Source organism: Oryctolagus cuniculus, chromosome 1 (genome assembly GCF_964237555.1).
Source record: "Oryctolagus cuniculus chromosome 1, mOryCun1.1, whole genome shotgun sequence".
Lineage (NCBI taxonomy): Eukaryota > Metazoa > Chordata > Mammalia > Lagomorpha > Leporidae > Oryctolagus > Oryctolagus cuniculus.
This window is the reverse complement of record NC_091432.1, coordinates 177,257,435-177,278,834: the sequence shown is the minus strand read 5'-3', so window position 1 is coordinate 177,278,834 and position 21,400 is coordinate 177,257,435. Positions and strand designations below refer to the sequence as shown.

At 41.9% G+C, this 21,400-nt stretch overlaps 1 protein-coding gene and 1 long non-coding RNA gene across 13 annotated transcripts in view; one reads left to right on the top strand and one right to left on the bottom strand.

The window, feature by feature from the left end:
* NFIB (nuclear factor I B) overlaps positions 1-21,400 on the top strand; it is a 483,250-nt gene that overhangs the window by 177,081 nt on the left and 284,769 nt on the right. The window lies entirely within an intron of this gene.
* Positions 19,624-21,400, bottom strand: part of LOC103347791 (uncharacterized) — a 39,577-nt gene continuing 37,800 nt past the window's right edge. Inside the window, exon 2 of the long non-coding RNA XR_011380062.1 lies at positions 19,624-19,792. This is a non-coding gene — a long non-coding RNA (uncharacterized lncRNA). The remainder of the gene's footprint in view (positions 19,793-21,400) is intronic.

Genomic DNA, 21,400 nt, shown 5'->3' with positions numbered 1-21,400 from the left:
AAATGTTCTGCTGGGACACTTCTAAGGGGGTTCCTTAAAGAGAGCTGGCAAAGCTAGGAGAGGTACCCCTTAGCTCTTGCCCCTTCTTTCTTTCATAGATGGGGAGACTATAAGGACTAGAGGGATACAGTGACATAAAGACGGAAGAACAGAGAGATAGAAAGGGCCTGGGTTCCTGATGACTTTGAGGAGCTTTCAGCTGAGCCCTGGGGAGCCAGAGTTAGGATCTGTAACTGGTCAAACTAGTTGTCTCCTCTGAGAGAAAGAATATCATGTAATAAAATGAATGTGACATTCATCATCACTGTCCTAATCAGTGTCCTTCACTGTGCCTGATTGTTGTTTCCTCTTGTTTTTAACTAACACAATTGTTAGAAGACATTTCATTATTAGAACACCCCATGGGCTGATTCTTAAGTTTTTGTCCTCTAGTAAAGTTCCTACCCTTTTTGAACAAGCATCTTTCAATTCATAGAAACTTCAACTAAAGCCAGCGCCACAGCTCACTAGGCTAATCCTCCACCTGGCAGCGCCGGCACACCAGGTTCTAGTCCCAGTCGGGGCGCCGGATTCTTTCCCATTTGCCCCTCTTCCAGGCCAGCTCTCTGCTGTGGCCCGGGAGTGCAGTGGAGGATGGCCCAAGTGCTTGGGCCCTGCACCCCATGAGAGACCAGGATAAGCACCTGGCTCCTGCATAAGCACCTGGCTCCTGCCTTCGGATCAGTGCGGTGCACCGGCCGCAGCGCACCAGCCATGGCGGCCATTGGAGGGTGAACCAATGGCAAAGGAAGACCTTTCTCTCTGTCTCTCTCTCTCACTGCCCACTCTGCCTGTCAAAAAAAAAAAAAAAAAAAAAAAAAAAAAAAGAAAGAAAGAAAGAAAGAAACTTCAACTAATAATTGTTCTACTCCAGACTCCAGAGGACGCTTACTCAGACACTGTGACTGTCACCACGGTTGCTGGATCTGAAGTTATAGACACAGAAGAACTTCCCTCACTTGTTTATTTTCCATGCGGGTGTCCCATTTAAAGCAAATCCATTTTAAGTCCCCAGGCCCTAAATCTACACTGTGTTGTGCATATCCTTTGAAACTTCTCTCTTCTTTCTTTCAGAAGAAGGGGAGGTGAAAGCTTGAATAAGAAAAAAATTCAAAAAGAAAGAAAGAAAAAAAGAAAATAAAAACCATATTTTAAACAAAAGGATTTTTGAAAGCCTTGGAAAATATTGTGTTCATTCACATAAGGCCCCACTGTTTTAAACATATTTTACTATAATTTTTCCTTCAAAATCCTGACATGCAAAGTTGAACAGGGCTCTTTCAGTGTACAACCCCAGGACATGGAGAAATAAAAAGAACAGTATTCCAACTAATGCATACTCAGTGGGAATCATTATATCGCATAATTGCTTGAAATCCACAGGCTGATCCGATGTCATCTTCAGAAATATGCATGTTTCCCTTTGTTTTCTGACTTAGAGATATTTCCATTGCTTTGGGGCTTAACCCTTGAGTTGCTGACCCTAGTTATTGAAACATGATTAAAAATGAATGTGGAATTGCCCTTCCTAAATGCACCCCAAATGTTAGGTAAGATTGCCCCAAACAGAAACAGAAACATAAAATATGAACTTCAAGTGTTCATTTTTGCCCATTTCCTTTCTTTACCTGTTTCTAAACATACCACGCACACACACACACATACACACACAAACGCACACATGTGTGCGTGCTGCCATTTACATTTCTTTCCACAAGAAGCTTTGAAGAAGAGTTGCCATTTCAGAGCACTTAATGACATGTTTAAAAGTTCATCAATTTCCCCCTTTAAGAAAAAAAAAAACCTGGCAATGAGTCTAAAAAAATAATTCAAAAAGATTTAGAGAAAAAAATCCGTAAGACTTCTTCCTCTGTAACATGATGTAAATCATAACTATACCGTTCGTCTGGAAGTGATTACAACCAGCTATGAGAAAAAACTATGCCTCAGCAGACACTGCCACCACGAACTCCGTTCTACCATCCGCGTACAAGAGCATTGGGGAAGGTAATTCTCATAACTGCTAATAAGAAATTCACTCCACTGTAAAGAATCAGGCGTATTCGTGTTCCAAGAATCAGTTCTGAGTCCAGGGCCATAACTGTTTGCACACACTCATTACAGAAACGTGTCTCCTTATTCAAGGTGCTGGAGTCTTTTGGTGTTCCAAGCAGTCTCTCCACCCTTCTCTAGTTTTCCTTTGCTTCTCAATTGTCATTGTCCCTGACCTTCCAAACAGGATCCCTGGAATGAACAGGAGGAAGCACTATATAAACAGCTCATTCTAGAAGCATGAGTCATTCTTGAATCAGCTCCCCTACTCCCTATATAAGGGATGCCGGTTCCTACCTAAGCTTCTCAAGTACTGTTAGAAAGCACGTCTTTGTTTTGTCTTTCCCCATAACTTTTTCTTGAGGGTAAAAGGTTCAACTTTTTCACTCTTCTCAGAGCTATTCAACACTTTGGATCATAAATGTAATTCACAAAACATTAAGAACTGTGTTTTGCTTGATAGCATAGTGTTAGAAGCTGTGGCTGGCCAACTCACAGGGACACCACAATGCCATTTTAGAATTAAGTAGAGCACCCGCTGGACCGCATGTTATAACAGATGTTTCCTGGCCCCAGGTACTAAGCCAGCACAGTCACACCACCCAGAGCCTTTCTTTGAGCCAAGATGGGTCAGAGTCTGGAACAACTGCTGTCTCGTGTCTCTTACTGTAATTAGAGAATGAGGCTAGCTTGTGGTCATTAATTCCACTTGAAAAATAGCCATGGCTACATTAAAAATGAAAAAAAAAAAAAGAATGCCAGAGTGCTTTTTAAAATGTAAAAGCTTAATAAGAAAACTGAAATAATTTATTATCAGTGTTTTAGGCCTTCTATAAATTCTGTATGGTACTCTCTGCAACATGATTTGCAAAATTTTCACTCCATTTATGAAATGGATAAAATTAAGGCTCTTCATGCTTAGACAAGAAAAGAGTTGATACATAAATTGATTAGCATCAGGAAATCAAATGCAGATGCTGACAGAGGACAGTTAGCAAATGAGCAGAGCAACCAAGGGCAAGAAAAATAATTCTTTCTTTCCTATTTCCCTTTAATTCTCTTGTTTTAAAAAGAGACATGGTTGTGGGAATCTCTCTCCACTCTGAGAAAACAACAGGTCTAGCAGGACTGATGTTCAGACTGCGTGCACCTGAGGCTAGAATGGTCCTTACCAATTGGTGTACAGAGGCAACCTTAACCCACTGAAGGATGCCCTCCCCCTTCTCGCCCTCCAGGAGTTTCTGAACCTCCCTATGAGTAACTAGCAGAGCAGGGGACCTCCAGGACAGTGCTCCAACACAGAGGTTAAGGTCCATTCTGATGTGTCAGTCCCCATGTTCAGCTAAATGTTCAGTATCACTCAGTACAAATACATTGACCAAATAACAACAGGTATTTTTGTCTCTGTGTAGGGCAGAGAGAAGGGCAATAGGAATTGATGGGATCACTGGGGCTCTGGAGAGCCCACATCCTGTTAAAGAAATCTGCTACTTTAAATTGAGTAAGATGACGTCTTGTGTGGGCAGATCGCAAAGAAAAGCAAAATCCTATGTTCCGATGCACAGTTTCCCAGCTATGTTGTCTGTCACCTCCTTTAAACACTGCCAGGGGCCAACTAAGTGCTTCCATAGGCCAAATGGGGCCTAGGGGCTTCTAATTTGGAACCGTTCTCAATCCTAGACATAGAAGGGATTGATGTCTAAGTGGTCTCCCCAGACATCAACAGAGTGACTTGTGGCAGGGCCAGAATGAAAACTTCGAACCTGGAACCTAGAACTTAGAGCCCCTCCCTCCTCATCTGTCTGGTAAGATCAGACTGTCTTCAAAAAGACCCTGCGGCACCATGGAAAAGTCCTAGAGAAAGATTTATAGACTATGTACCCTAAGAAATGGGAACTTAGACATTTTTAGTATTACAGTTCTTTACACAAATATTTTCTCTCACAATAGAAAAGTAAACTCATTTCTAAATCTGACATACAAAGGTGGAAGAGATGACAGCTCAGAGATAACTGAGATCTTGCACAACTGTAAGAAAAGGTTGGGGACCGGCGCCATGGAGTATCAGGTAAAGCCGCTGCCAGCAGTGCCGGCATCCCATATGGGCACCAGTTAAAGTCCCGGCATCTCCACTTCTGATCTAGCTCTCTGCTTTGGCCTGGGAAAGCAGTAGAAGATGGCCCAAGTCCTTGAGTGCCTGCCCCCACATGGGAGACCTGGAAGAAGATCCTAGCTTCAGATCAGCGCAGCTCCGACTGCTGCGGCCAATTGGGAAGTGAACCAGTGGATAGAAGACCTCTCTCTCTCTCTGACTCTCCTTCTCTCTGTGTGTAACTCTGACTTTCAAAAAAATAAATAAATCTTTAAAAGAAAGAAAGAAGGAAGGAAAGAAGGAAAGAAAAGGTTGGTCCTCTGGCTAGTTGAAAATTACTTTCTTTTTAAGATTTTCTTTATTTATTTGAGAAGTAGAGTTGAGAGAGAGAAAGGGGTAGAGGTAGAGGTAGAGAGAGAAAGTCTTCCATCTGCTGGTTCACTCCCTGAAGGCCACAACAGCCAGAGCTGAGCTGGTCCAAAGCCAGGAGCCAGTCTCCCACATGGGTGCAGGGGCCCAAGCACTTGGGCCATCTTCCACTGCTTTCCCAGGCCATAGCAGAGACCTGGATCAGAAGAGGAGCAGCTGGGACTAGAACCAGTGCCCACATGGGATGCCAGCACCACAGGTGGAGGATTAACCTGTACCACAGCACCTGCCCTGAAAATTACTTTTTAAACAAAGAAACTGATGGAACTCCAAGAGGGCAGTGGACAAAAATATACCGTGATGAAAGTGAGCCATATCAGGGTGGGAAAGTCTCCACCTAAAGAAATTTCACAATTAAGAGTGAACTGATTTTCATGGATTTCCAGTTTCTTGTCATTCTGAGCCTAATGTACTTTTTCAGAACTATCCCTAAATTAGTTAGCAAGGTTGTGCCTAGAATGAAGTCAAATGTTTACAAATTAGATATATTTATGGATTTTACACACTTTTATACCATGGGCTAGACCAGCCTTCCCAAGCATCAGTTTTTATCCCAAGCTCAACTTGATTTCACTTCCACTTCCATTGTTCTTAATTTAAAAAAAAAAAAGTTTTTTCTAAATAAAAAAAAATAACTATTCTTGTGTTGGGATTGGGGTTACTAAAGAATTAAGTAGTTCTTGACCTTAGGAATTCATGGACCATTATTATGTAAATAACTTTAATAAAAATGTTAATGGTACTATGATAAATGTGAAGAGGGAACCATTATGTCCTTGAGTCAGATGGGAGTAGGATGGGAAGGGCTTCATCCAGGTATGATATTGGGTTGGACCTAAGAAATGAGCAAGGATTTTCAAGACCCCTAAGGAGGTAAGATCATTCTAGGCAGAGGAAACAATTCGAAGATAGGAGCAAAGTCCTAAAGTGTGTAGGATGTTGGGGAATGGTGACTGGCTCAATATAGCTAAAGCCAGGTGAGGAGAGTAGCAGGAGTATCCTAACATTTAAACATAGTAGCACACAGTAGGGAGCATGACCTCTTACCTGGAGCTGATGTAGCTCCACCAAAAGCTTTAGATTTGTAAAGTGTCTCATCTGCTCTATGTGGGAACTGATTTGGCCTACAACAACCTGGCGTTGGAAGAGACTGAAGGCAGGAAAGTCAGTTAGGAAGCTATTCAACTATTCTGGCCAAAGATGGTAAAATAGTGAAACAAGGAGTCGCAGCTAAGATGAAAAGGGGAAGCTAGCTTTAAAAACTTTTTTTTTAATTAAAAAAATAAAACTTGGTGACCAATTAGATGAGGTAAAGGGTGGAATAAAGTTCGGATCCAGAAATCTCTAACTTGAGTGCTGGTAGCTGGACATGCCATCTAGCCAGACATAAGCAGAGCTTCAAGGGGGTGGATATGGAGGGAAAGGTAGGGCAGGATGGTGGGTTCTGGCTTGGAGATGCTAAAGCTGCAATGCCCAAGGAAGACTCTGTAGGTGGACCCAGCCTAGAAAGCATTAAAAACTTGGGGCTGGGGCTCAAGAAGGAAGGATCATCAGCCATGAACGTGACCCATATGGAAATACTCTGAAAATGATTTTGAATGACACAAATGGGAACTCCTTATTCTGAGAACCAGACTTAGATGATAATTAAGTATTTTGGAAAATGATAGTTAATGTAGACAGGAAACTACACTGCAACCAGTTTCTACATTATTTCTTTTCATGCAATATGACTGGGAAGTCACTGGGCTTAGAATCAAGTAGAGCCAGGTCTGAATGCTGATCGTGCTACTTCTTAGCTATTAGCTATTCTCTTTTAGTCACTTTGGGACAGACACTGTTCTGAGGCCAGGAATAAAATGGAAAGTAAGACTTGCCCTCGAAGAGCTTAAATTTCCTTTTCTGTAAAATTAAAAGATTGATACAAGGCAACATTAGGCAGTCAGGACAGTGCATGACAGAGGAGTACCAAAAACCTGTCACTTACTACAAGCCAAGCATCTTCTATTTGTTGTTGCATTTAATTCTTACACCAAACCTATGAGATAGGTGTTAGTGTTGTCACATTATGCAGTCAGAGAAACTGATGTTAGATGCCTTGCCCAATTTCAAGGGAAACAAACTAAGGGTCATCCAATTCACAAAATGCACACTGTGTCTCCTTCTCTGCTAAAATGAAATGAGTGATACAGAAAGGAGTGCCTTTGTTCTTGAAGGCTTAACCTATGCGTGAGTTAAATAGAAGCAAGCATCCAAGGAAGATGCTGGTGCAAGTGAGATATTATGGCGTATTAACATGAGGATAATCCAAACTCGAGCTCTTCAAGATAGTGTTGGCAGGATTCTCACTAAGTACTACTCAGCATGGCCGAGGCAGGGATAATGCCCTAGCAACGTTGTTCATCAGATCATAGGGCGGCCCAGGTGCTCTGTGCATGGAGTTGTGCAATGGCAGCACCTCATCTGCAGAGCCATGCATTGCGGTCCTGGCTTTAGCTTCAGAATTTCCTTCTTGCCTAAAATCATTGTTGAAAGCAAGTGGAGCAAAACATCTTCATGAGTTAACAACTTAGAATTTAAAGAACTTCAGGGGTAACTTTTAAGCAATGAAACATAACCGCTTGAAGGTCGCTCTGGGATGGGAGTCTTTACCACTCCATTACCTGTTTATATCTGCATCTTGGCTGTCACTCTCAATCCTCCTCTCCATTCTCAGTGTACTGGCCCAAGCCCAGCTCATTCTCCCTGGAGAGCACTCAACCTCTTGTCCCCTCTCTTTTCCATCATAATTCCACAGCTGTTTCATGGCTTAACCTATTACTTCATTAGTTTCCTATCACCTAAAGACATCGTTCGTGTATGAATGCAGGATGCTTACAGTCTTGTGATCTTGGTTCCAGTTCACAGCTTTGTACCCAAATGTGCCATGCAGTTTCACACCTCTGATCCTTTGCATTTGCTAGGCACCTGCATGCCATTGCTCATCCCCAAGTCCACCTGATGAATTCTTGATCATCTTTATTTTTTTAAAAAAATTATTTATTTGTTCATTTGAAAGGCAGAGTGACAGACAGGAACCCACATACTTGAGCCAATATTTGCTGCCTCCCAAGGTGTGTATTAGCAGGCATTCCAACTGAGGCATTCGGATATGGGATGTGGGTGTCCCAAGTGGCATCTTTTTTTTCTTCTAAAGATTGATTTATTTATTTGAAAGGCAAAGTTATAGAGACAAAAGGAAAGACAGAGAGATCTTCTATCTGCTGGTTCACTACCCGAATGGCCATAGTGGTGGCACCAGGCCAGGCTGAAGCCAGTGGCCTAGATCATCTGGATCTCCCACATGGGTACAGGGGCCAACTACTTGGGCCATCCTTTGCTCTTTCCCAGGCACATTACAGGGAGCTGGATGGGAAGTGGAGTAGCCAGGACACAAACCAGGGCTCATCAGGCATCACAGGCTGTGGCTTAATCTACTGCACGACAAGGCTGGCCCCTCACAAGTGGCATCTTAATAGCTGCACCACAATGCCTGTCACAGGGTCACAGCATTTACTAAGCCCTTACTGTATGCCAGTTTTCTACCAGTATGGAGATGCAAAGATATGGAGGACAATGTGCTCTTCTTCAAGTAGCTCAGTCTAGTAGGGGAAACAACCCGTATTAACAAGTGCAAGTTACTTAGTGTGACGGATTTCATAAGCAACACTGTCTTGTGGGGAACACAGAATAGAACATGGCCTTTCATCTCAAAGGAGATGACTCTTGAATTTTAAGTTTAAAGATGAGTAGTGGCCGGCGCCGCGGCTCAATAGGCTAATCCTCCTCCTTGCGGCGCCGGCACACCAGGTTCTAGTCCCGGTCGGGGTGCTGGATTCTGTCCCAGTTGCCCCTCTTCCAGGCCAGCCCTCTGCTATGGCCTGGGAGTGCAGTGGAGGATGGCCCAGGTGCTTGGGCCCTGCACCCCATGGGAGACCAGGAGAAGCACCTGGTTCCCGCCTTCGGATCAGTGCAGTGCGACGGCCGCGGCGGCCATTGGAGGGTGAACCAACGGCAAAGGAAGACCTTTCTCTCTGTCTCTCTCTCTCACTGTCCACTCTGCCTGTCCAAAAAAAAAAAAAAAAAAAAAAAATGAGTAGGGTAGCACACTAAACTAGGGTCTTTTTACTTTATACTGGTTAAACTTATTTGGTGAAATATTAAGCCTTTTTAAAATATGTTATCACAAAAACTAAAAAAAGGGAAAAGGAAAGAGGGTTGGAGGCAAAGAGGAAGGAAGAGAATATCATTAAATTTTTAGAATTGTATTTACAAATCACACTGAATCTGCTAAAACTAAGAGTTAAATTAAAAATAAAAATGAAGATGAGTAGGTTGGGCATTGTTGGAACAGCTGGTTAAGCTGCAGCTTGAGACACCAGCATCCCATATTGGTACACTGATTGGAGTTGTAGATACTCTGATTTTGATCCAGTTTCCTGCTACTATGCCTGGGAAGGCACAATATGATGGCCCATGTACTGGGATCCCTGCTAACCACATGGGAGACCTGGATAAAGTTCCTGGCTCCTGGCTTCTGCCTGGAACTTCCTGGCTATTGTGGATATCTGGGGAGTGAACCTGCAGATGGAAAAACATCTCTCTGCCACTCTGTGTTTCAAATAAATAAATCTTTTTTTTTTAAAAAAGGAGATAATAAAGAAGAAAAACTAGATGAGCCTTAAATGTGTTCATTTTATCACTCTTGGATGCAAAAGATTGTCATTTTACTGCTGGCCAAGCCACTCATCTTACAAGACTCTGACAAATTTTCTGGGAAAAATAAAAGAAATGAATAAAATTAAAATCTGTGGTCAGGAGATTACAAAAAGGAAAGGCACACATTTCCGCTAGGGAATAGGAAGTGGTCTTGTCTTCCACAGCAGGGCTGTCTAATAAATCTGGAGAGTTTTATTGACTTCATAGGCGCAAAAATAACCACCCGGAGAAGACATCGGGTTTCACTTATTTTTTTGGAAAGTAATTTTTCACAGACGCGAGGTTAAAAGAAAGTGGTTGCACGGGCCTCGGCTGTGGTGGTTTGTCTTCTGGTGTGCGTAATGCAACTGGATCTCAGTTCTGGGACAATGCCCAGATTCAGGGGTCTAGAGCCTCTGTTGAAAGCAATGAGGACAGAGTGCTGCCAGAATTTTATGTATGCAACTGTAGATCGATTGTCTTAGTGCAAGCGTAGACTTTGATCAAGAGCGTCTGGAGGGCGGGGCTTCGATAAATGTTGTTTTCAGCCCTTCATTCTACAGTTTTCATGTCGGCTTGTTCCAGAGTCTCCCACAGACCCTGCATGGCCCTGACATGGAGAACTCCCTCCCTTAACCCTCCCTTGTCTGCCTCTCAGGTATCAGCAGCAATGGGAATGGAGGCTATTGCAGGGTAGAAAAGATGCATAGCTTCGAGGTTGTGCTCCTACTCCGCAGCTTTGGTCTCAAGTTAGACCAGTAAAAAAAAAAAAAAAAAAAAAAAAAAAGAAAGAAAGAAAGAAAGAAAAAGAAAATGCTTGATGCTCTGCCTGCCTTCTGCCTCATGTCTGTGATTCATTAAAAATACTTGAAAACTTCCCCTACACCCAGACAAGCTTTCCTAAGAAAAGGATTGATAAGAGTGCATGTTTCTTGAAAGAATTCTTCTTGTTTAAAAAGAAGAAAAGTCTGGCCAAAAATTTAAAAATGCAGCCAGTCTTAAAAGGCAGAAACGGCAATTTCTGAACTGCTCTCAGAGCTCTTCATCATCCAGGAAAAGACAACGAGGTAATATTTTGGAGATTTTGCAACGACCATGTCCAAGTCTTGTGTTCAACCTACAGGGGTCTTTTCCCACTGAGCCGTGAAGAGAAAACTTTGTACCCCCATTTTTCTTCCACAAATCAACAGGAAGGCTGATAGAGCAGCTGTGGTCTGGCCACACTGAGTGGCAAGTGGAGACTCCTGAGGCATGGGAGGATTCATTATCCTCCAACAGTTTCCGTGAAATTGGACTGGGGGCTGAGAAGAAGAGGAAGGGCAGCTGGATTTGAAAGCAGGAAATAAAATTTAAAACCACTCCATCTGAAATAATTGCCTTCTTTTAGAGATGACAAGAACAAAATTGGCGGCTTTGAAACTTATTTTTTAGTAGCATAATCCGTTTTCAAAGCGAACTCTTAAATAATAAAATAGCAAACATTTACTGAGGCCTGTGCACGTGCTGGGTGCTGGGCTAGGCACTTTACACATACAGTATGATTTAATTTAATCTTTGTTACTACAAAATGGGCACTGTTATTACGTCTCTTTTACAGATGAAGAAACTGAGAAGTCAGATTGGATCTTTGATGCAGGTGGATGTGGGGCCGCTGGGTGCAGCCCCTAATCACCTGCTGCCTTGCTCTTTCCTCAATCTCCACTCTCCCAGAAACAACTCCAAGGCTTTGTGGAGCAGCGTTTGAGTATCCCTTGACTAGATAACCCCAGTGATCCTGAGTCTGGACATAGAAACCGTAATAATTGTCAAAACGGCCTCCTTAAGCCTGGATATTGGCAAACCTGATTCTGCCTCAAAGGGTGGGTCAGGGTCACTTTTCACACACATTTAAAGAACAGATTTTTTTAAACCATCATGATCCAATAAACATATGTAACAAATTGAAAAATTTTTCAGATGTAAACACGTGAGTTCTGTAAAATTAAGTTTATTATTTACGTTAAAATAAGAATGTTTAGTCAGGGCCAATTTATATTTCTTTAATAATTGATTTATTAGTCTATCACCAACATATTTTCTTGTACCTTCTTTGATAAATTGACTCTAATAAACCCAGCTATATGCAAGCATTAGGGGTCTGAATTATCACCTCCCTCATTAAGTGGGTGTCTGTGTAGGTTGCTGGCTCACTCAGAGCAGGGAGTTCATCAAGGGAACAGGAGAGTTTTGATCTCTTTGTTAGCTTTTCACAAAGGGAAAAAAACTCCACAGGCTGAACCTCTTAACTCCTAACTCGTATCAGGCATCCCCAAATTGCCTGATATTAGCGTCACTGAGGGGTGGGAAGACAGACCCTTGCCTACACTGTGGCTGAGAGTATAAATGGGTATGAAATTATTGGAGGGCAACTTGACAATAGCTATTAAAAATGAAATTCTCCTACCCCTTGACCCAGTGATCATTTACCTTCAGGGAATTCATCATCGAGAAATAGTCCTATGGCTGCTTAAAGATATTTAAGTGTAAAATGATGTTTGCAAGAATATTTGTTACAAGGGAAAACTGGAAAGAACCCAGCTGTGCATTAACAGGCAATTGGTTAAGGGAAGTACGGTTCAAACGTATACTACAATACCATGAACCATTAAAAAGAAGATTAAAAAGAAAATCATGTTTTACAGATGGACATGGAAACATGTCTAAGACATATTGGTAGGTGGAAAACAGCATACTTTTGCGTTGAGAATATAATCCCATTTAAAAATAATAATCAGTGCAATGTTAATATAAGCCTTGAAACAATTGTTAACTGCTTTTCTCAGCTATGTGGGATTATGGAAGATTTTCACTTTCTATGCTGTGTATGATCATGTTTCAAGTTACTGGTGTGTGTGGGTGTGTGTGTATACACATACATATACATAAATACATGATACTTTTAGAATCAGAAAAATTAAATATTTTAATGGCTTGCTCTCTTGAAAATCCTGGTAGGAAAGTGTGGAAACTTAGTCCAAACCCATCAACTTTACTTTAAAACAAAACCTAGCTGGGACATCACTTAACCAAAAGACGGTCATGCATGGACAAGAACTTATAAGTATTGTCATAATTAGCTCCACGTAGGGTGTTCTTTCCAGGAGGCGCTAAGGTGAATTACCTTAAGTTGCACCAGATTCTGAACCACTGGTGTGTTTAAAAAAGAACCACTGAGGACCAGAGACTCATACTGAGTGGTCTCAGTCCTAATGGTGACTTGGGGTGAGGTAGGGGGGTGGGCTGAGAGGAGGGGGAAGAGTATCTGTAGACATTGATGGGGTATTTGTGTTTATTTTTTAATGTATCTTTACTTATTTTCATTTTTTATTTGAAAAGCAGAAAGAGAAATTTTCCATCTGTTGGTGTTCTCCCCCAATGAGTGAAACTTGACCGAGCTAAGCCCGGAACTCAATCCAGGTCGCCCATGTGGACGGCAAGGACCCACGTATCTGAGCCATCATCTGCTGTCTCCCAGGGTGCACGTTAGCAGCAAGCTGAAATCAGAGACAAAGCTGGGATTCAACCCCAAGTACTCTGGTATGGGCTACTGGCATCCCAAGTGGCAACTAAATTGCTGCACCAAACACCCACCCTCTGTTTAATTTTTATACTTTTATCAAGCTAAAATTTGCAACAGTTTCTATAAGAGTCTCCTTTTTTGGCTTACATAATGAAGAGGACTCAATAAAAAATGCAAAATCATAGGGGCCAGCGTTGTATCATGAGTTCTTTAAGAACAGAAACTTGGGGCACCTTTTACCACAATGCCGGCATCCATATGGGTGCCAGTTTGAGTCCCAGCTGCTCCACTTCCGATCCAGCCCCCTGCTAATGTGCCTGGGAAAGCAGCGGAAGATGGCCCAAATGCTTAGGGGCCCTACACCCATTTCGGAGACCCAAATGAATCTCCTGGCTTCAGCCTGACCCAGTCCCAGCTGTTGCAGCCATTTGGGGACTGAACCTGTGAATAGAAGCGCTCTCTCTTTCTGTGTCTCCCCACTCTCTCTGGAACCCCCTCCCTACCCCATAACTCTGACTTTCAGATAAATAAATACATCATTTTTAAATAAAGAAGAAGAAGAATCATGTATACAAAATCGACTACAAGGGTTTGAAAGAGGGGCCCTGAATAGGAACAGCCTTTAAGAGAAGCTTTGCTGGCTTTTCAGCGAGTCCTCACTGCTTGGACTCGGAGTTCTTACAGCAAGGTAACATGGGACAGCAACAGAGCTCTTGCTTTTCTTTCAAAGTCCGCCTGCCAAAGCACAGTTTCCGTCCGACATGTGGTGACAGCCAGCGGCAGCGTCCTGAGCCCTGGGAGACTGCGCTCCATCTCTCTGGGGGAATCCTTGAGTTTCTGTGGAGAGAAGAGCTCTGGAGAAGCTCTCTTTGTTGACAATGGCAGACACCCAGTTCTTGATGCTCATAAAACTATGGCAGTCAGTGTGGGGAAGATATATTAGGTCATCAATCTAGATTCGGGGCCAAGGCAGGATGGTTCACTATTGTAATCATTCCAAGTCTTTGTCCACATGGCTTTGAAATGTCGCAGGGGCCTAACTCTTAGAAAGCTATTCCTCTCCTCTGGTTCCTGGGCAAATGTGGAGGTGTTTGGTTTAAAAAAAAAAAAAAAAAAAAAAAAAAAAAAAAAAAAAGGCATGTTGGAGTTGGAGCCACACAACTACTTAATTATATCCATTCACTTAGATTTCTATCAGTGGTTTCCACATGAAGAAAAGAATTTAGTGTAAAGAAACTCTTGTATCTTTGGCATGAAGTTGCCATCAAGGAACAAATCACTGATTTTTTCCAGTTCCTTATATTTCAACTTTGGTGGGGAAATTCTTTTTAGCTTTAGGGAACAAAAGTAAACTTGCTGGGGTTCTCCATATCCAGCATGAGCAACAGTGAGTAATATTTAAAAGCTGCTTTTTGCTGATGGAAAGCAAGCACTTTCCTTGCCTTTCCTATAAACCCTTTGGGTTTGTGAACCTTGGTCTGTGACAAACCTGACTCTCTATTTTTGTTTTAGGCTGTGATGGGGCTATAAAAAATGGGGACCCTTACAACTAAGCTTTCATTTTAGCATCTTTTCCTTTAACATCACATTGAATGATTTTAATCTAAGAGATATTGGTGGCTACCACTGTGTTGCAAAGAGATGGAGATTTCACTGGACTTCATGCAAAGTAGACTGCAATTAATAATATTGCTTAACTAATATATACTATATCAGGATGCTTCAAAAGGATTCATGAAAATGGAATTAAAAATACAAATTTGGGGCCAGCGCTGTGGTTTAGTGGGTTAAGCTGCCACCTGCGATACAGGCATCCCTTACTGGTGCTGGTTCGTATTCTGGCCGCTCCACTTGCAATCCAGCTCTCTGATAATGGCCTGGAAGGCAGTGAAGGATGGTCCCAGTACTTGAGACCCTGCACCCAAGTGGGAGACCCGCAAGAAGCTCTTGGCTCCTGGCTTTGCCTGGGCCCAGCCCCAGCCATAGTAGCCATTTGGAGAGTGAAACCAGCAGATGAAAGATTCTCTCTCTCTCTTTCTCTCTCTCTCTCACCCCCCTCTTCTCTCTCTCTCCTCTCTCCTTCTCTCTCTCCCTAACTCTGCCTTTCGAATACACAGATAAATCTTTAACAAAAAAATATAAGTTTATTTTGATGCAAAAAATTTTGAAATCCATTCATATGAGAGGTCTTCAAAAAGTTTGCAAACATGTATAGTATGAAAAAACTCTGTGTGGATTTTGAATATTTTTGCATCCAAATAAACTTTTCTTTTAACTTCATTTTTCTACACATTTTCTGAAGCACCCCAGTATGTTCTTAGGTCAAATCATTCTGTGTGTATGTGTGTGTGTGTAGTTTGCTTGCTTGTTCTTGAAAATAGAATAAGTTTTTATAAGTAATGTAAATAGCAAATACAAAAATGCTGAGGAATATGTCTTGAATATTTGCAGTTGAAAGTCTACTCCATTTTAGATCAAGACAAGGGGGTGTGAGTTCATCAGTGCTGCTGACTTCATTATTAATAATGGGCCTTTTTAGCAACAAGCAATCTTCGAGAGACTTTTTTTTTTTTTTTTTTTTTTTGGACATGCAGAGTGGACAGTGAGAGAGAGAGACAGAGAGAAAGGCCTTCCTTTTGCCGTTGGTTCACCCTCCAATGGCTGCCGCGGCCGGCGTGCTGTGGCCGGCACACCGCGCTGATCCGATGGCAGGAGCAGGTACTTATCCTGGTCTCCCATGGGGTGCAGGGCCCAAGCACCTGGGCCATCCTCCACTGCACTTCCCTGGCCACAGCATAGAGCTGGCCTGGAAGAGGGGCAACTGGGACAGAATCCAGCGCCCCGACCGGGACTAGAACCCGGTGTGCCTGCGCCGCAAGACAGAGGATTAGCCTAGTGAGCCGCATCGCCGGCCCAAGAGACTTTTAAAAATAATTCTAGGATATGGGTACCCAGTTAATCAACAATCAAGAAGCAGACTGTAAATGTTATCTGAGTTAAACGTACTTGAATTTAATTAGACCAAAAAGTTGGGACTCTATCCAAAATATGTTCATCAAAAAATCAAAGGAATTTGAAAGTAGAGGAAATAAATAGGATGATGGGGGCCAGAATTAATTTGAAACTTCTTAAATTTCCAAAATAGTTAAAAATGGAAATACCAAAGGCAAAAGATTTTCATTTTTTTAAAGAGATTAAGACAGCATACCCATCTTTGGGAACTACTGCAACATTCTGCTTTCAGAAATAAATATTTCAGAAATAAAATAAAAAAAAATAAAAAATAAAAAATATTTCAAAAATAAATATTTCAGAAATAAAAATTTCTAAAAGGACCAAAGGTATAATTCATTGAAAATCACTGTCACAATATTTTTCCAACCCCAAACATCTGAATTGCCAAAAGATTTTTTGTATGATTTGTGGAATACACTTAAATGTAATCTGACAAAGAATTTTAACTTTTTAATTGTGCATTAAACAAATTTCTTTTTAGGAAAAACCATGAAATTATATGAATTTAGAACTGTCCAGTAAGTTGTGAACTATGTAATGAAAAGTTTATATAACTAGTGACTTCAACAATTTGGACTGTACTAAACTCTTTACTAGCAAATAAACTGTAAGGTTTTAAGTGGAATAGAACATTTGAGGTAGGGTTGGGCCCAGTGATTTTTTTGTGGAACAAATGCACATGATTTAAGTCAGGTAGATCTCAGATTGATAAGTGTTTTCCACATTGTCCTTATTGGTTATGCCTTATAGTAACTGATCAGGGAGCAGGTGTTTGTTTAGCCTAGTGGTTACAAAGTACCAGGTTCCAGCTCCTAACTCCAGCTCCCCGTCAGTGCAGACCTTGGGCACAGTAGTGATAGCTCAAGTAATTGGGCTCCTGTCACCCAAGGTCAAACTTGGACTGAACTCCCAGCTCCTGGCTGTACCTTTCTGCTTCACCCTGGGGCAGAGGGTGGCACTTGGGGAATGAATCAGTGGATGGAAGCTTTGTTTCTCTTTCAAATAAAAGTAATAAAATTTTTAAAAAGCATATGATATTTTAAAAAAAAGTAGCTGATCGAATAATAGCCATTGCATTTTCGATTTGCTGTGCAAATGATCACTTTCAAATGTTCTCTGAAAATTAAAATATTTCTATTGATTAAGAACTTGGTTAAAAAATAAATTAATTTACTCATGTAATATAAAATTCCAGTGGGGAAATAGATCCAGTTTCTTAAGCAACCCTGACAAGAATCTTTCTCTAGACCCCAGACTTATCAATGTCTCTGCTATTTTCATACTTAGGCAAAGAACCCTCATGAGCCCCTTGATGTTAGGAGAGCATTTCCTTTATAATAGAAGCTGACCTCCTGCAGTTAACAGTCTGGGTCTCCCATCCTGAACCACACAAAAGCACTGCAGGGGTATGCTGGTATATTGGTTTCCTATGGCCGCCATCACAAATTAACAAAAACTAGGTGGTTTAAAGCATAAGGAATTTCCTTTCCCATGTTTCTGGAGGCCATCAGCCCCAAATCAAGGTATTAGCAGGGCCTGCTGCCTCCAGGGACTCTGTGGGAGCATTTGTTTCTTGTCTCTTCCAGCTTCTGGTGGTCCAGGCATTCCTTGGTTGGTGGCCACATCCCTCCAGTCTCTGGCTCTGTGACCCCCCTGCCTCTATCTCTGTGTGTCTGTGTCAAATCGCTTTCTGCCTCCATCCTGTGAGAGCACTAGTGATTGTATTTAGGGCCCACTGGGATAATCCAGGATGATCTCATCTCTGAATCCTTAACTTAATTACAGCTACAAAGACCTTTTCCCCCATAAGATCACATTCACAAATTCCAGGGATTAGGATAGCAACATATCTTTTTTTTGGGGGGGTGGTGGTGGAAGGAGGGCAGAGGGACACTATTCAACTCAATACAGCTGGTAAGTGTTTAACAGTTTCCTTGGTAGGAAAGGGGAAGCTCTGATAGCATTTTCCTAGTTCTGTAGCTATTTGGGGAGTGAACCAGAGGATGGAAGATTTCTCTCCCTCACTCTCTGTTTCTCTGCCTTTCAAATAAATAAATAAATAAACAAATAAATAAATAAATCTTTTTTTTAAATAAATATATGCTGCCACTTATATGTATGGCCAATTCATACTACCAAGGAGAAGTCATTGAACGTGGACTTGAATGAGATGCAGAGTAACAAGTTGCTCCACATTGTTTCCACTATGCAGTGCTTGCACTACACCAACCCAAGAGATGCCAGGAACCTCAGGAGTGCAGAAAATCATAAAATGTAGTTAAATGATGAGGAAATCATAGGGTTTGAGTACCATTGGCTTTATTAATGCCACTTGTTTAATTATATTTATATGCTTTAAATTTTACTAGTGTCTGTTTAATACTGGTTGACAGAGTTTCTGACATTTTACCAGTTATTTGGGATGAGCACTGGGATAAACTGGCTCCAACACACCAGCAGGTAGAACATGCTACTGATGGGGCTTGTGTCACAGAGCCAGGGTGAAAGGTCAGCAATATCTGAATCATGTGACCTGAAAATGGGGTGGGGGGGAGACTCCTTAAGAGAAAATTTGAGATGCTATTATCTAAAGAAGGAAAAGGAAGTATTATTGGGAAGACAAAAATAACAAACCACTTCAGTATCATTGTTTAAACATATATTAATGACTTCAGGCTTAGGTTAAAAAAAATCAGCAAAATTTGAAAGATTAACATTTCTGAGTACTGTAGGTAAGCATGGACCTGTCAATCACTCTTTTTCAGCTTCTCAATCTAGTGAGCTCATAGAATCTGTTTTTAACCTTGGACACACTTATCCTAAGGTAAACAGTTTGAGAAAAAGAGATAAACCCATGGCCTTTTTTGAAGTTTTTTTTTTTTAACTGTAACAGCTTTCTTGAAATGTAATTCAATGCAATTCATCCATTTAAAGGGGAAAAGTCAATGGTTTTTAATGCATTCACCAAGCGGTACAGCCATTTCCATAATTAATTTTAGAGCATTTTTGTCACCCCCCCCAAAAAAAGAAACTGCACCATTTGGCTGTCATCCTCCAAGCTCCACCGTTTCCCCAGATCCCAACCAAGCAGTAGTCTCTCTGTGTGTCTATAGATATGCCTATTATGTGGGATTTCACATAAAACATGCGTGTTTCTGTGCCTGGCTTTTTTTACTAAGTGTGAGGTTTTGAGTTCATCCATGTTGCTGTGTGTTTCTGTGTTTGATTTCCTTTCTGGGCCAACTAGTCTTCCACTACATGGACATACCACACCATGTTTACCCACTCAGTAGCTGACAGGCATTTAGATTGTTTCCCTTTTGGACTTTGATGAAAATGCTGCTAACATTCATGTTACAAGTTTTTATGTAAACAGAAGTTTCCATTTCTCTTAAACCAGTGGTCTTTAAGTTAACCATCTTAGCAATGTCCCTTATTTTCCATATGATTAAGGGAACTGTCACTTAGGACTCTGGACTACCACATACAGTATCTCAAACCTCTTAAATATCTGGTTACCAGCCCCAACTCTGTTATTTCTCTGCAGAGAAAAGGGGTACTGACTTGGGGCTCGCAGATCACTGTGCAGGTGTGACGAATTCCCTCTGCAGCCCTGAAGTCTGGGCTTTACCCACAGCAGCTCACAATAAGCCCATCATGATGTTCCTTCAGGAACCCTCCATACGCCAAGCAAAAGGAATAATTACAAAATAAAGCTTTATTGTCTGAACTGGAAATCAGAGTCACAGGATTGGGAAGCTTGCAGGAAAGGGGGGTTCAATTTTCAGCTTGTCTGATAGAGGTCACTGGAGAGTTTCATTTTCTCCCTTGCATGACTTGGGGCGAGTTCTCTGGCGCGCCCTGCAGACCTGCAATGAAAAAGAGAGCTCTATATTAATTTATATAGCAACCTTCTTCCAAGAAATGCACAGTGTCTCAAACAGTCTTTCACTTATTCCCCTGAGGGAGCTTGCATAATGTGCATAAGAAATTACTTCTTTTAAAATTTACACTCTCCAGTTAGTCCTGGGCAGAAATAGAACTAGAAAAGCAGACCTCCTGACCAAACATTCCGCTATAATATTTTCAGTGAGCTTCTATAAATCAATGCATATCCTTAAAAACAGGATCTCTCCATAACATCCCCATGACTAGTCACCAATGACCGACGTTCCTTTTACCAGAAGCAAAACTTTGCCTTCCAAATTCCAGTCTACTGCGATGGCATGCACCATGAATTGAAGTGTATCATTTATTCACAGTTAAATGCTCAGGACTGTGCAGAGCCTTAGAGAGGCCAGGTTTTACCCTCCAGCTCAGCACTCCTAACTCACCCCAGCTGAGAACCCCTGAAGGACTGGCTTGTTGCAAGGAGAAGGACTCTTGCTTAAAAATCTCCAGACAGAAAGCTCCCCCCTCTTAGGGTTGCTTCTTGCCTATGTCTCTGTGCTTCATTTACAGGAGCTGCACTGCCCCTCAGGGTCTTGCTGGTCATACTGGGTGGCATACCCAGCTCTGGTTTCCCAAAGCCCGACTTGGGGTCTGAGTAGACAAGCCTGGAAGAGCTTCCAGCATCAGCCACATGCAGGACTGATCCAGCCGTCAACCCCAAACACCATTTCTTGTGTTGGGCTTTTAAAGATATTTTTACCGCGAAGGTCGAGATGCCCAACCCTAAAGGAAAAAGCCATGCCTAGCGCCACACAAGCTCATAGGGAACACATCTGGGGAATAGCTTTTCCTTCCCTTCCATCCCCAGAAAATCCTCTGGGCTCCATTTCTGCCCTCTCTGTAGTGATAATGAGGAAATGGGAAGTCTTAATCCAGTGAGTAACAAAAACCTTTATGCCAGTGCCCCCAGCCTCGGACACGTTTTGTTTGGGCCCCCATGATCTTTCAATGTGCATCAATAAAAAATTGTGTTTAATGTCATCCCAGACTGATTATATAGTTTGTGGTGGTCAGTACAACATGAAAACTTCTGAAAATTTAAGAATTTCAAGATGATAACAGCATAACCTTAAACCAAACATAACACTCATAAGGACCAGATCTTTGTGAATGTACAGGTCTTACATCTGGGTAGCCAGCCCCACTGCCCAATTTTAAAAAGCAAAAGATCCTTAAACTGGAAAATCTGCTAACCCTGAATCCACATGTCCAAAAGGCAGCAGATCCCTGACTGGTGCTGAGTAGCAGCTTGTATTTGTGAGCTAGGGCTACTGTCACAAATACCACAGGCTGGGGAGGGCTTCAGCAACAGAAACATATTTTCCCTCATTCTGGAGGATCCTGTGTAAGGTTGAGGTTCAGCAGGGCTGGTTTCTTCTAGGGTCTGGTTCTCCAGCTTGTGGATGGCCACTTTCTCTCTGCATCTTCACGCAGTCTTCACCCTGTGTGCGTCTGTATCCAGTCAAGATTGGAGTAGGGCCCACCTCGTTATAATTTATAGACCCTTTAAAGGACCTATCTCCAAA